Raw genomic sequence first — 12,392 nt, forward strand, 5'->3', positions numbered from 1 at the left:
CTATATATCAATGGTATTTCTAAAACGAATTGTAAAAATCCAAATATTTAATGTATAAAGATCTAAAGACGAGACTACACCAAGAAATTACAACACGCCCATAATCTTTTACTGCTACCATATTCTTGATAGCTCTCAATTTTCCTTCAAGTTAAACTCGATGTCAGTGAGTTAAGGCGGAACTTCATTCTAAATATTAGGAATAGACATTACGCAGGCGAAGAAGGTTTCTCATAGAACGTATTAGCTTCACTCTTGTTTCGCGAGCAGTCAACGAGAATCTTGTTCAACGTACGAGAAGATCGAGGCGGATGTTAATACCGGTGGTTCAGGCTCTGATAGAGAAATTGGTGTACCAACCACCAACGTAATGTTACTGAAAGAGGCCGATGGGAACAAGGGATGGGTTAAGCGGCTTGCGGACGATTAGAGAGCGCCGCAGCAGCCATCGTCGCGCTCCAGCTTCATCCCCATTGGCGATCAAAACCCAACTACCTCGTGGTTCGGTTAAATACAAAGTACCGAAAACTGGCCTCTCTTTCTTCCTTTGTACCTTCTTTTCTGTTCTTTTTTTCCTGTTTCGTCCAAAATTTCCAACAGGATTTACCGCGAAATTTGTACTTATAATCTTCTTTGCGCCTCGCCTTTGAAGGACGTAGATTTTTTTCCATCGTAGGCTCCGTAGAAAAGTTTGCTTTGCTGGGTGATCCGAATTTAATAAAAAATCTGAATTAGAAAGGGTTTGGAGTTTAAAGATTTTAGATTTTAAAACTAGCGCATACTAAGAATTCTGCATTTTGAAGATTCTAACAAGGCTTCTGAATCGTAAAGATTCAAAACGCGAGAGACGTTGGATTTGAAAAGTGGCAAATTCCAAAGATTCTGAATATGAAGACTCCAAGGACCGGGCTTAAAAATCTGTTAATTTTCCAAGCTGGATTTCTTGAAATTTTGCATTCGTTACTGAAAAGGAAATATCCAATTTTCTAGGATCCTATACTTGTTCCTTGGAGCCAAAGAAACTTCATACGCTTTCGTTCCCGTGCAAAGGAGGTCGATTTCCAAGGGGTCAAAGGCAAATAGACGAAAAGGCGTTAGCGCGAAACATGTCTATATCGGATATGAAACTTCCTTCGGGAGATGGAACGCAGGACATCGTGTACCAGCTACCGCATACTCGGGATATCTCCGGAATCGTAGCCGAGGTTCTCGGGAAAAGTTTCACGAAGGAACGTCGACAAAGATCGCGGAAACGTCGGGCCAAAGTCCGGTCAAGTGACCGGGGAAACTATCAGCATCCTCTAAAATCAAATTTCCTGTCCTCTAAAAAAAAAAAAAAAAAAAAAAAAAAAGGGAGAGAAAAAGGGAAGACTATAAAATACGTTCCTTCAAACACCGTCGAACTCAATGCTTTTTTTTCGTTTTTTGAAACATCAAAATGACTTCTTTAAAAAATACACCGACCAAACGCATGGAAAAAAATAAATCTTCGATAGAAATCCTAATATTCATTTGTCTCTACGCGTCTGCAAATAAAATTCGGTTTTCCATTCGTCGCCAGGGAAAGAATAAGCCCTCGTGAGTGATCCTGATGGTCAATAAACGCGGAGCGAGATATTTTCCGAACGCCAGGGATCGTATATCGACGACCAGTGAGAGATTTGACCAGCTATACCACGAAAGTGTTTTTTTTTTCCTTCGACGAACCATTAGATCGAGTTTCACGATCGTGATCGACGGTCAACACTTTCTTCGCCAGAGAACCGAACGGCTGTCACCGACGGGTTCCCCGGTTTTATGAGCCATCAGAACGATGCTCTTTACGATTCGTCAATTTCCCGACCGCTTCGCGTCCATCTCATCCGGCCACTCGTAAAAATCACGCTACTTCGCAAAAGGATCTTCGCCCGATAACCACTACGTAGCGGCTTTCAAAAATATCTGCTTCCTTTCCAGCTTTGGTAGGTCGTACTCGATAGATATTCCGAGAATTTATATTTACGAACGTGATTTTCTTCTTATTATCAATTTGATTAGTTTCTACTCGGTCTCGTTACAATTGCCAATATTGATTTCGACGTTCAGACTTACGGTTAACACGATATTATTATATTATTTACATAATTCCAGATATTCTTCTAGATACACGCGTTCTTAATTCTTTACCGTGAAATTCCATACCGCGGGCTACTCAAATGTCGAATATTTTTAGCAATAACAGATATCCTCATAAAATAGACATAGTCTTGCAAAATTTTCATAGCTTCGGCTTTATAAATTCTAAACTTTTACAATGAAAATTTTCTTATTATAACACCAACCACTGTCAGAGATATTCTCTACTTACTGTTATAACAAGTTCACCTGTAATCATATAAACATTTTCGAAAAAAAAAAAAAAAAAAAAGAAAAGTGTCCAGTCTCCACTTATCGTTCAAAGCCATTAGCGAAATTAGAAGAACCGTATAAATTGAAGGGTCTTCGTCTGTCGTTACACAGGGGATGCGAAAGAGGAATTAGAAAGGTTTAAGAAAAAAACAACTGGCTACAGATTAGAAGTCACGTGGAAACGGAGCTTTCCCGTAAAAAAATTAGAAGGATGGTAAAAGGCTAATGAACGAGAAGGACCGATCCGAGTGGCAAGGATCCGGCAGCAACGACGGATCAATACCAGGGTTTTCCACGTATTCGAAATTCGGACATCGGTCGGTGACGATACGATTTTGTACTTTTGGATTACGATCGTTCTGGTTGCCTGCTGCTATGTACATGCTCGAGTTTACCAGCTAGTGACGAGGCATATCACTGTTCGAGCTTTTAACCCGTCGTAAACGTTTATTCGAAGATTTGTTGCGCGTACACACCCGTGTTACGTTGTTCGAGCGGCTTTCAGTCTTTTTTTTTTTTTTTTTTTGGAGGAATTTAGGTCGACGCGTATGCGAGTACAAGTAGAATTTTTTAGCTAAAAAATTTTGTTGGTCGTGTGGTATGACATTGCGACGTTCAATAAGTAAATTCGTAGAAATGGAATTGCATTGGATGCAACTTGTTACTTTGCTCGTTATTACTTTTTTATCGAGCTCGCACAGTTTTTCCTGTCCTTTGGTGTTATTATATTTTATATTTTGTTGTACTTATTGCATTTCATGGACGAGTGTTAATCTTTTCACGCGTGAAACGAATAATTCAGCCGGCTGGTATAAAGAATAATTAAACTTGCATTTGCCTTTTTATATCTCGTGTTTTAGTTCTTCGACAGTTAAAAAGACACGGATTCATTGTTGTTTTTAGAAAAACTTACGTTTGCAATATTCTCGCTGGTGATACGGCTTTGTATCGTCGTGTTCTAAGTGTGGAATACAAGCGAAATAAAAAGAATTAATATATTAATTGTCACTGATGATTTGCGTATTATGTTTCGTTGTAGTTAATGTAAAAAAAGAAAGGCCAATTATCAATGATTTCAAAGGCGAGAGATTTTCTTATAGTTGAAAGAAAATTCGAAATTCTAGTTCATATCTCAACTGCAGAATCTTGCAACATTCTATCTCAAGATCTCGTTGAAAATACATATTGCGAAGGCGTTAAGGAAACACAGAAACGCGATACCATTCTTTCAATTTACTCGGAATTCGAATCCATCATCAGCAGAACAATGATCAATCGAAGTTGTTGCAAGAGATGTATTCTACTGTTTCTCGCAACGGTAACGGTAAACTGTAACACGCTTATACTTCATAATTCCATCTTTCTTTAACAGTGGTTTGAAATTACCGTGTGTTCCATATCAACAATTTAAAATACAGTCAGCGTAGAATTCTGCTCATTCTCGTGGTACATATTATCACGAATATTTGCAGTATTAATTTCTAATTAACAGTACGATCAGTGATTCGTCATAGTAACGATTCAACAACTTGTTAATTTCTAATTTGTAACGTATTTAAACATATATTAATTAAGAATTACAACACGGGCTATAAGTCTATCGTTAATATCGTTAATAATTCTAGCATTTTACTATGCCAATCTTAGTGCTCTAACGTCTTAATTCTACCGTTCAAACTCTACGTTCTTCGACTGTGTTTCATAAAATTGTTAACGTTGCCAAAATTACTCCACACTTGGTCGAAACAAATATCAAAATCGCGTTGATTACGGGTCACAGTAAAGTTGAACAAACGATCGATGCACGAGGGAATTCGAATGGCAATTGTCGACGCGAGCTATGCCCTCGTCGAGCCAGAGGGAGAGTGCGCTACGAGGGACAGAATTTCAGGGATTGGAATTTTGAAATTTGACAGCGATTAACGGGTCGGTGATCCGGCCGTGTTCTTGTTCCGTGCACAATCGTCACGGTATAGCGACGTTAACGACGTCACGCCGGTACACGGCGAAGCAGTCGACGAATTAACGCCCCATTGATGTTCCGGAGGAACGGCCTAACTCGAATCAACGATCTCACGCTGTTTGTTCAACGAATTCAGCGCTCGATGCAACGCACGTGCGCCCGTACTCGTGTGCCTGTCGGGTGCCCCTCGTTCAAGGCAGACTATTATTAACGCGATCACTTGGAAAAAAACGTCAACGATTATTCGCGCGAAACGAATTCGGTTTATTAACGCTCCGAGAAGTTAAAAATTAGAGAGTTAGAGAAGTCGATTCGACGAAACGTTCCTTTGTTAATTAGTTCGTCCGTTTCGTCATGTCGTTCGAGTATCGTCGTTCAACGTATATTCTCATTTGTAGTAAAAATATTCGGCTGGTCTCTTGAACGCTACGTATTGGTATTGTTAGGGATTTGTATACGGCGGTTTGTAATAATCATATGAGAGGAAAAGTACAAAATTGTGCGCGTTACTAAACCAACACTGATCCGCAGATTTCAATTCCAGATTACTGCGTGTAATTTCCTTACGCGTCACGTGCCACGACAAAAGTTAGCCGAAGAGAAGATAAAAGAAACGAGATGTGGTAAAAAAGTTTATATCCTTTCATCTCCGAGAACTCGAAAGACAAGGTGGATTTCGTCGTAACGCGCGTATACGACGAAAAAGTACATTCAAAAGTATCCGGATGCTTGATGCGTTTTACGAACAGGACGTAATTTAATTACGAAATGATGGATAGACGCATAATTAAAACCAGTTCATGCATCAACGAATGACGTATTCAATTAGAACGTCCCATCGGTAAACTATTTGAAATAATTTCCATTTATTATTTATCGGTCCCGTAAGAAACGATCAAATGCTATTTCCGATCGTTAATTTGCATTAGTTATATATTTTGATAAAATTCACAGGCTTTTGCTTTAAATTGATCAAAATGTCCGGCTACTTATCAACGATGGCGTAGTTGAAAACGAATCGGCCATGAAGCGAGTTCTCGATCCGTTTTTCGGTCGGACAGTTTGCAAATAAATGAAAATCCGCGGCGGTAATAGGCCTCGATCGCATTACCGTGTACTCGAACAGAATAAATAGTGACTAAAACGGCCGGCACCGAGGCAGCACGGAATTCAATTGAGCCCGAGCGCCACGTAAAAGCCGACGTGCCTGTCAGCATCTGCGAGTGTTTGTGCGTTTTCCGCGCGGACCAGTTCGCGTACCGCTCGCCTACGTGACTCTTGTAAATGCCCATTAAATATGCCTCTTCCGTTCTACCGTCTCTTCCTCTCTATTCATCCTTCCCTCCCTCTCACCGTTTCTCAAAGCCAACCATCTGCGTACCTTTCTCGTCCACCAAACGCACACCTTTCCTACGATCATCCATTGATCGTGCTGTAAAACGAACAAGTTGTTCTTTCCTTGACCTAATTCTATGTCCGTTGATTTGAAATTTGAAAATATTTTATCAAGTTGAAATTCCGTAATGTTGGCGGATTTTGATTCTTAATGAGATCCATAGTTATCGAGCCAAACCTTTTGTACATGTGCTTTGGTATACGGATGATCGTTCGATGCAATCGAACATAGTTTCTGCCATGAAATATTATTCTCATCACGAAGTAAGTCCGCTCTTCGAAATATGAATATTTGGATGAACTACTTAGCACAGTTTAAAATCGATAATCTTTGCACCACTCACGCTGCTTATATTTCAGTAAATATTTAGGAAGTTTGATATCTCAAATTCTGACAATTTCATTTGAATTTCTCAATTTGATCGAGAAATCGTGAAATTTTCGAATCTAATTCGAAAATTCAAACGATTTTAATCCTCGAAATTTAAACCTCGATCCTGGTTTGCTTCTCACCGGCACGATATCGCAAGGATGTTCTTAAGGAACGGAAGAAGAAGCCGGCCGAGCAGTTGGCGTGGATTTTTTGGTCAGGGCAGATTTAACGCCACTTACTCGCGCTACAATTTATCACTTTGCCGGAACGTTTTCATTTTCCAGCGGAGAGCACGGGACGAACTTCGTACGAATTTCATTTCGCTCGCCACGCTGTACGTAAGTGGAACTTTCTGCCATAGCGATAGAGCCACCGTGTTAGTTGGCCGTCCCCTTGGCATCGACCTCGAGTTTTTAGATTTTCCACCAGCATCGTCGCTTATTTATTCTCAGTATCTTCTTTTTTCTCTTCTTTCCAGAGAGAAATGCACGAGATACTCGTCGTAGAATCACAGCTTTCCCTGTTTCTCTTAAGTAAATTTCGTGCTCGTGTCGAGTGAAAAATGTACCCAACTTAGCGTTCGAATTTCAATTTTTCCACAACTTTCCTACGATTTGTTCGACATTTTCTTTCTCTTCTCTCTCTCGCTATTTTTTTATTCGTGTTGCGAAAAGTTACGTACGATATGTTCCTGCAAAATGTAGAAGCCAAGTACAGAAAGCCGATATGTTCTAACTCACTAGACTTTAAGTCGAATATACTAAAAAAGGCGCAACGCTACGTATCTTAACCGTCCCAATTTCACCGAATAACTTCCGCAACTACAAGCCACTCGAACCACGCTTTTCATCAACGCAATGCATTCATCCCGGCAAAATTTTCACGTCTTCGCCAAAACATCTACTAAGTTAATGTCTCGTAGTCCGTGAAATCTACAACTCCATTAAATTCCTTGGTTTCTGAGAAACTCCTAACTCATTCCAAACCGATTTCTAATTAAGAACTAACTCTCAGCAGCTGATACTTCAACGCCCCATTTCGATGATCCTGTTTTTGGATAATCTAATCTTCCTCTTACGTTTAATCCAATGTTATATCTTAACCAATTTCTTCGATATTCCTTCTCTGCTAATTTATATGACAATCTTCGAATATTCGTTGACAATTATAATACTAATTAGTATTATAATACTAATATCTTGTATAATTCTCATCGTGCTCTTAATTCTCTGCAACACATAATCGACCTATTCGACCATAATCGATTCCACTCAAGGTTCCTGATCTACGCAATCTACGGTGGCGTGCGCGGTCGCCAACTTTGTCCGCATCTGTCACGATGGGTGCGAAATCAGCAGAGTATTAGATGGAAGAGGGTGCATCAGCACGGTGGCCACCATAACCGACAAATGTGTCGGCTCCTCGTCACGTATTCAACCACCTTGTCCCTGTTTCCAGCCGCTTCGAGTAAGTAAACTCGGATGTACCATGTTTGGACCGAGAAAGATAGCGGTGTGTGAAGCATGACTGGTGCCTATGAATATTTATCGGCGTCGCTCAGTGGCACGGCACACTTCTCGTCAGCGGCGAGGCGACGTCACGAGACAAACAGGGTGCTCGAAAGGTATCGTTTCATCCCCCGCGAACAGGGTGAACGACCGATCCGCGAACGTCGATAAATATCAGCCGGGAATCTCGCGGTTCGACGCTGGATTTATGGGGAATTATAATTAGCGGCGATAGCTTTGGACACGGTTAATTGAATTGTTACGAGGTTTCGCGGTACCGATTGATGAATCGAACCAGCTAGTATCAGCTGTATTTACCTTGCAGCGTGAAAATGCGAATCATAACGACTGTCTAAGCGCGGCGGAGTTTTAGGAGAAATAGACATCGAGGTCAGTCTCGGCTTACTGTTTCAAATCGTAAGAGCGCGTTGGTCATATTTATACAGAGTCATAATTTTCTTCCAGTAATTTATTTCTTCGAAACTTTCTTCGTTGTACGTTTGTTATATCGTGTTAGTATTTCTCGTCTCCGTTATTTCTCATTTTGCTACTTTCGATATAAACAATTTTTATAAAACTCTCGTAAGTATCACATTGAATACGTCTATATCGAATAGACAAAGCAAGGAACGAGAATTATTTGATCGTTTACGAACAGCAATATCAATCATATCGTCGCTCAAGTCTAAAATATTTTGCTGCAGTAGTATAAGTCAACTACCGATCAGTCACCGATACGCCACTGTAGCCAAACGTCAAGCTGGTTTTCATTCGACGAAAGAAAAACGTACACGATATAAACGTTATTTGTAAATGTTTAAACGACGATATTCTTATCTGTTTACTATCGATCCGTTTGTTCAGTAGGATTTTTATAATTCCTGCCGCACGCCAGCGTAAACTAGCAGGTTTTTATAAAACGAAGCAAGCGAAACGGTCTACCAAGTTTTAATTTGCATTCATACTCTTCATTACGCTCGTAATTAGCTGTAACGGTGTTCCGTGTTCCGATTCTCGGTGAGTAAAATAGAATAACCGCAGGAGAAGCCACGCGAGTCGGAGTTCCACGACAAGATTGAATCTGTGATCCTCGCCGTCAGAGAAACGCGACCGAGTTTACGTAATCCTCTCTGCAAGCTTTTTACTCGCTTAGCCGGTCATCAACGCCGGCCACATTTCATCCCACTAATAATGTTAACACTCGGAAACTGGACGCTCGTTAACCTTAAACAATAACCACGATATATCCTGCGAATAATCTGGATTAATTTCATCGAACGATGTGGACTTCCTTGCTTCGTATCCAAATGGATTATTCGAGGTAATGCAAAAGTTAACTCACTCTTTTCGAGCGAAATTTCGAATTTTCTTTTTTATTAGCCAACAGAAACAGCAACAACCGGGCATCGTTGGGAAAACTTTACTCGGTTCATTACGTCGATCCGACAAAAGCAGGGATCGAAGCGATGAAAAGATTTCGTATCATACTCTTTATACGCTTCATATACAGCAGGATAGATTGAAAGAGAGTAAAAAAAGAAGGTAGAGAGAGAGAGAGAGAGAGAGAGAGAGAGAGAGAGAGAGAGAGAGGAGAGGCATGGAATCGAAGACCTGTGTAAATAAAGATAAAAAGGGTAGAAACGGTCGGAGAATCTCTTCGATACGATCGCCATCCATCATATCGTTGCTCTCTTTTCACCGATCCATTTTGCGGCGCAATAACGTCAAGCTTTGAGCCCGCTGTAACATTTTCAAGCATAGAGCTATCGTACACTTAATTAATTACGGTTCCAACTCGCCTCCTTTCCCAACTACAAGCTGCTTGTCTTATAGGAGCGTATGACGACGACAGGCCAGACCTCCGTCAAGGGCCCGAAGAATGAACGTGTACAATCATTCATTGCGATAACGTGCAATCCATTTCAGAAAAAGGCTTTTAATTAACGCCCGACCGGCCTGGAAATTCATTAAACTTTCCGCGAAAGGGGACGGGATATCCCTCTCTTCTCTTCTGGTTCTACGGAACTTTAAAGAAAAGCTATCGCGTCGGATACTTAGTGTTTAATATCTTGCTCGGAGAGTCGCCAACTTTTCCGTTAAAGCAATTGTTTCTGTCCTATCGTCCCTTTCGACCGTCGTTTCGAAAGGAATGTCTCTATTCAATTTTAAGGAGGTGTTAGGAAATTTATAGTAACCCCCGTGATTTACGTAGGTTATAACGTAACAGACGTTAAGACGAAGATAGCAAGAGGAAAATCTGGGTTAAAATCAGGTCACACTTTAATTAATAGCGTTCCCCTTCGAGATACTTGTGCTATCTTTTACCATGGAAATTCGCTTTTTAGAATCAGTACTTTGTTATTTTTCAAATACCTGTCTCCTTTTATTGCTGGAATTCCTTTTCTACTATCTTCTACTGTTTTACTCCGTTGGAATTCCTTTTCTACTGTCTTCTACTGTTCTACTCCGTTGGAATTCCCCTTGTAATCTTTTATTGCTGTAAACCTTTTCCGGACATTCTTCTACCACTACTTTTAATTCTTTTTGCTGTTTTTGCGATACTCTCTTATCGCTGAATTTTTATCAGTGTCTTCGTGATAATTTTTTTTATCAACATTATATCTTTTGCGATACTTTTTTATTGCTAAATTTCTCCACGGCGTTTTTAACTTTCTCCCTTTAACTTTCTAGTCCTGGGTATTACAGTGTTAATCATTTTTAAGTTGAAATCATGAGAGCTATTGTACGGTCCAGTACTGTCATCTTACGTATCATTGTCGGTACAGGAAATAACGATGTAATACCGTTGAGCTTAGGGATCCTTCCTGTATGGGATTATTTCAAGAACAAAAAGCGAGTAGCTGGAAGATTAAGGTTGAAAAGGCGGTAAGCTCGAAAATCGAGGACAATCCTTGCGATGTTGAAAGCTGGAAAGTTCAAGGTACAAGATCAATAGCTCGAAAGGCTGAAAGGTTAAAAGCTAGAAACTCGAAGAGTTCACGTGTTACCAACTTTTTCACCAAGCGTCACCTTTTAAGCGAGCACTTTCTTCTCTAAACGTCGCCCTACGTCGAGCATCCATTTTCTACTTCCCACGCGTTGTTAGCACATTAAAGAAAACATCATTTTTTTATTACTAATTCATGAATCTTTCTCAAACCGACCTAAACTCTGGAAATTACCGATTAAATACGACTAATATGACTTCGCGTTGTAAATATCAAAATTGAAACAATTAAATCAGACAAATTTTTCCATTTTTTCTTCACGATCTCGAACGAACAACGAGACGAAATTATTGAGATATGTATAATTTTATGTGCTAGACTAGGTTAGCTGCGTAGTAGTGATACTCGTATGTGAATATCAGTGTGTGTCTCGAAAACAAAGGAACGTAAACTGTTCAGTTAACAGTCTGGTATGGAAGAAGGTGAGACGCGTGCAAGTGTATATCGATGAATATCTTTGAAATCGTTTATCAAATAAATATATAATTATTCTAATATAAATTCTAAGAGTAAATTTAGTGTTCCTATACCATTATTTCGGCAATTAAGATGCAAAATTCTTGATAGAAATCAACTTGGAACTTTAAAATTACTTTAATTACGCCTATCACTAAAAGTTTCTTTATTTACGGAAATACAGAAAGTGATACAACTAGATTACACACGTTTTCCAATTTTTCTCCGCCCACCCACCTCTTTCTCGAACGATGAGACGAAACCGATTTACCAAGCCCGACGCGACGATGCGGTCGTATTAGATTATAATTTTCTAATTTCGTGCTGTCAGCGCATCGCGTGTAATAACGTTACATAATTACGCCATAATTGCCAGCCAGCTGCTGTAATTCCTTTACGGTGTACCCTTCACGGTGTAGTCTTTCGTTTCTATCCCCTGTAACCCTGGTGGCGTTCAGACGTTTCAATTATCGTCCATTTTGCCAGCCGAAAATATGGACAGCCTGGCAGTATAGTCGGACCGACCGTAGTCGGTGAATTTCACGCGCTAATCCTCGTCGGAAATTCGATGAAACAATCGTAGAAGTTCGCTTTAAAGCTGCATAGTGAGAGAAGGAAGAGCGCGAATGCGAGAATAAGGGAGAAAGAGAAGCGGTTACGGGTCGTTACGAATTTTCAGTGCGAGAAAAAAATCGATGATTGTAGACAGAATGCACACGTGGAGCGACGCACGCCAATGGTAATTCGGGATACGTTAAAAGAAATTATTTCGGCATTGAAAAATGTTGACAAATGTCTACAGAACGCGATCCCTTTTCGAATCTAACATTTTGTTGAGAATTTACTTATTCTCGTCCTGCTCGTATACGCGTTTTCCGTTGAAACACGAAATGAAATCAAATATTTACTAGATTTTCAAAACTATCGCCAGTGCGACGTAGTTTCGCACATGTGTATTCCAGTTTGGATTAAATTGTTGGTTTGTTTGTTTAGAAATTCAATTCAGTAACTTCTCGAAATTGCATCGGTCAATTTTTGGTGAGAAAAGTTCTGTTTGTTCTTCTCGAATTTTATATTTTGGAAGTGATTAAGAAACATTTAATAAACTATGTGTCCATGTATTTTCCAGTTTGAATTAAATTTACCAGCTTTTTGTTTAGAAATCCAACGTAATAATTTCCATAAGTTAAGCCAATCAATTTTCACGACAGCGACTTCACATTGTCTTCTCGAATTTTAAATTCGAAGGAAATCATTTTGTAAATTAACGTAAGGTTTGCGCAACGCCTGGCAGCGGGAAA

At 39.9% G+C, this 12,392-nt stretch overlaps 1 protein-coding gene across 8 annotated transcripts in view; it reads right to left on the minus strand.

The window, feature by feature from the left end:
- LOC138182547 (dystrophin, isoforms A/C/F/G/H) overlaps positions 1–12,392 on the minus strand; it is a 439,773-nt gene that overhangs the window by 114,039 nt on the left and 313,342 nt on the right. The window lies entirely within an intron of this gene.

The sequence above is a fragment of the Bombus flavifrons genome, chromosome 8, assembly GCF_040668555.2.
Source record: "Bombus flavifrons isolate JBK064 chromosome 8, iyBomFlav1_principal, whole genome shotgun sequence".
In the NCBI taxonomy this organism is placed as follows: Eukaryota; Metazoa; Arthropoda; class Insecta; order Hymenoptera; family Apidae; genus Bombus; species Bombus flavifrons.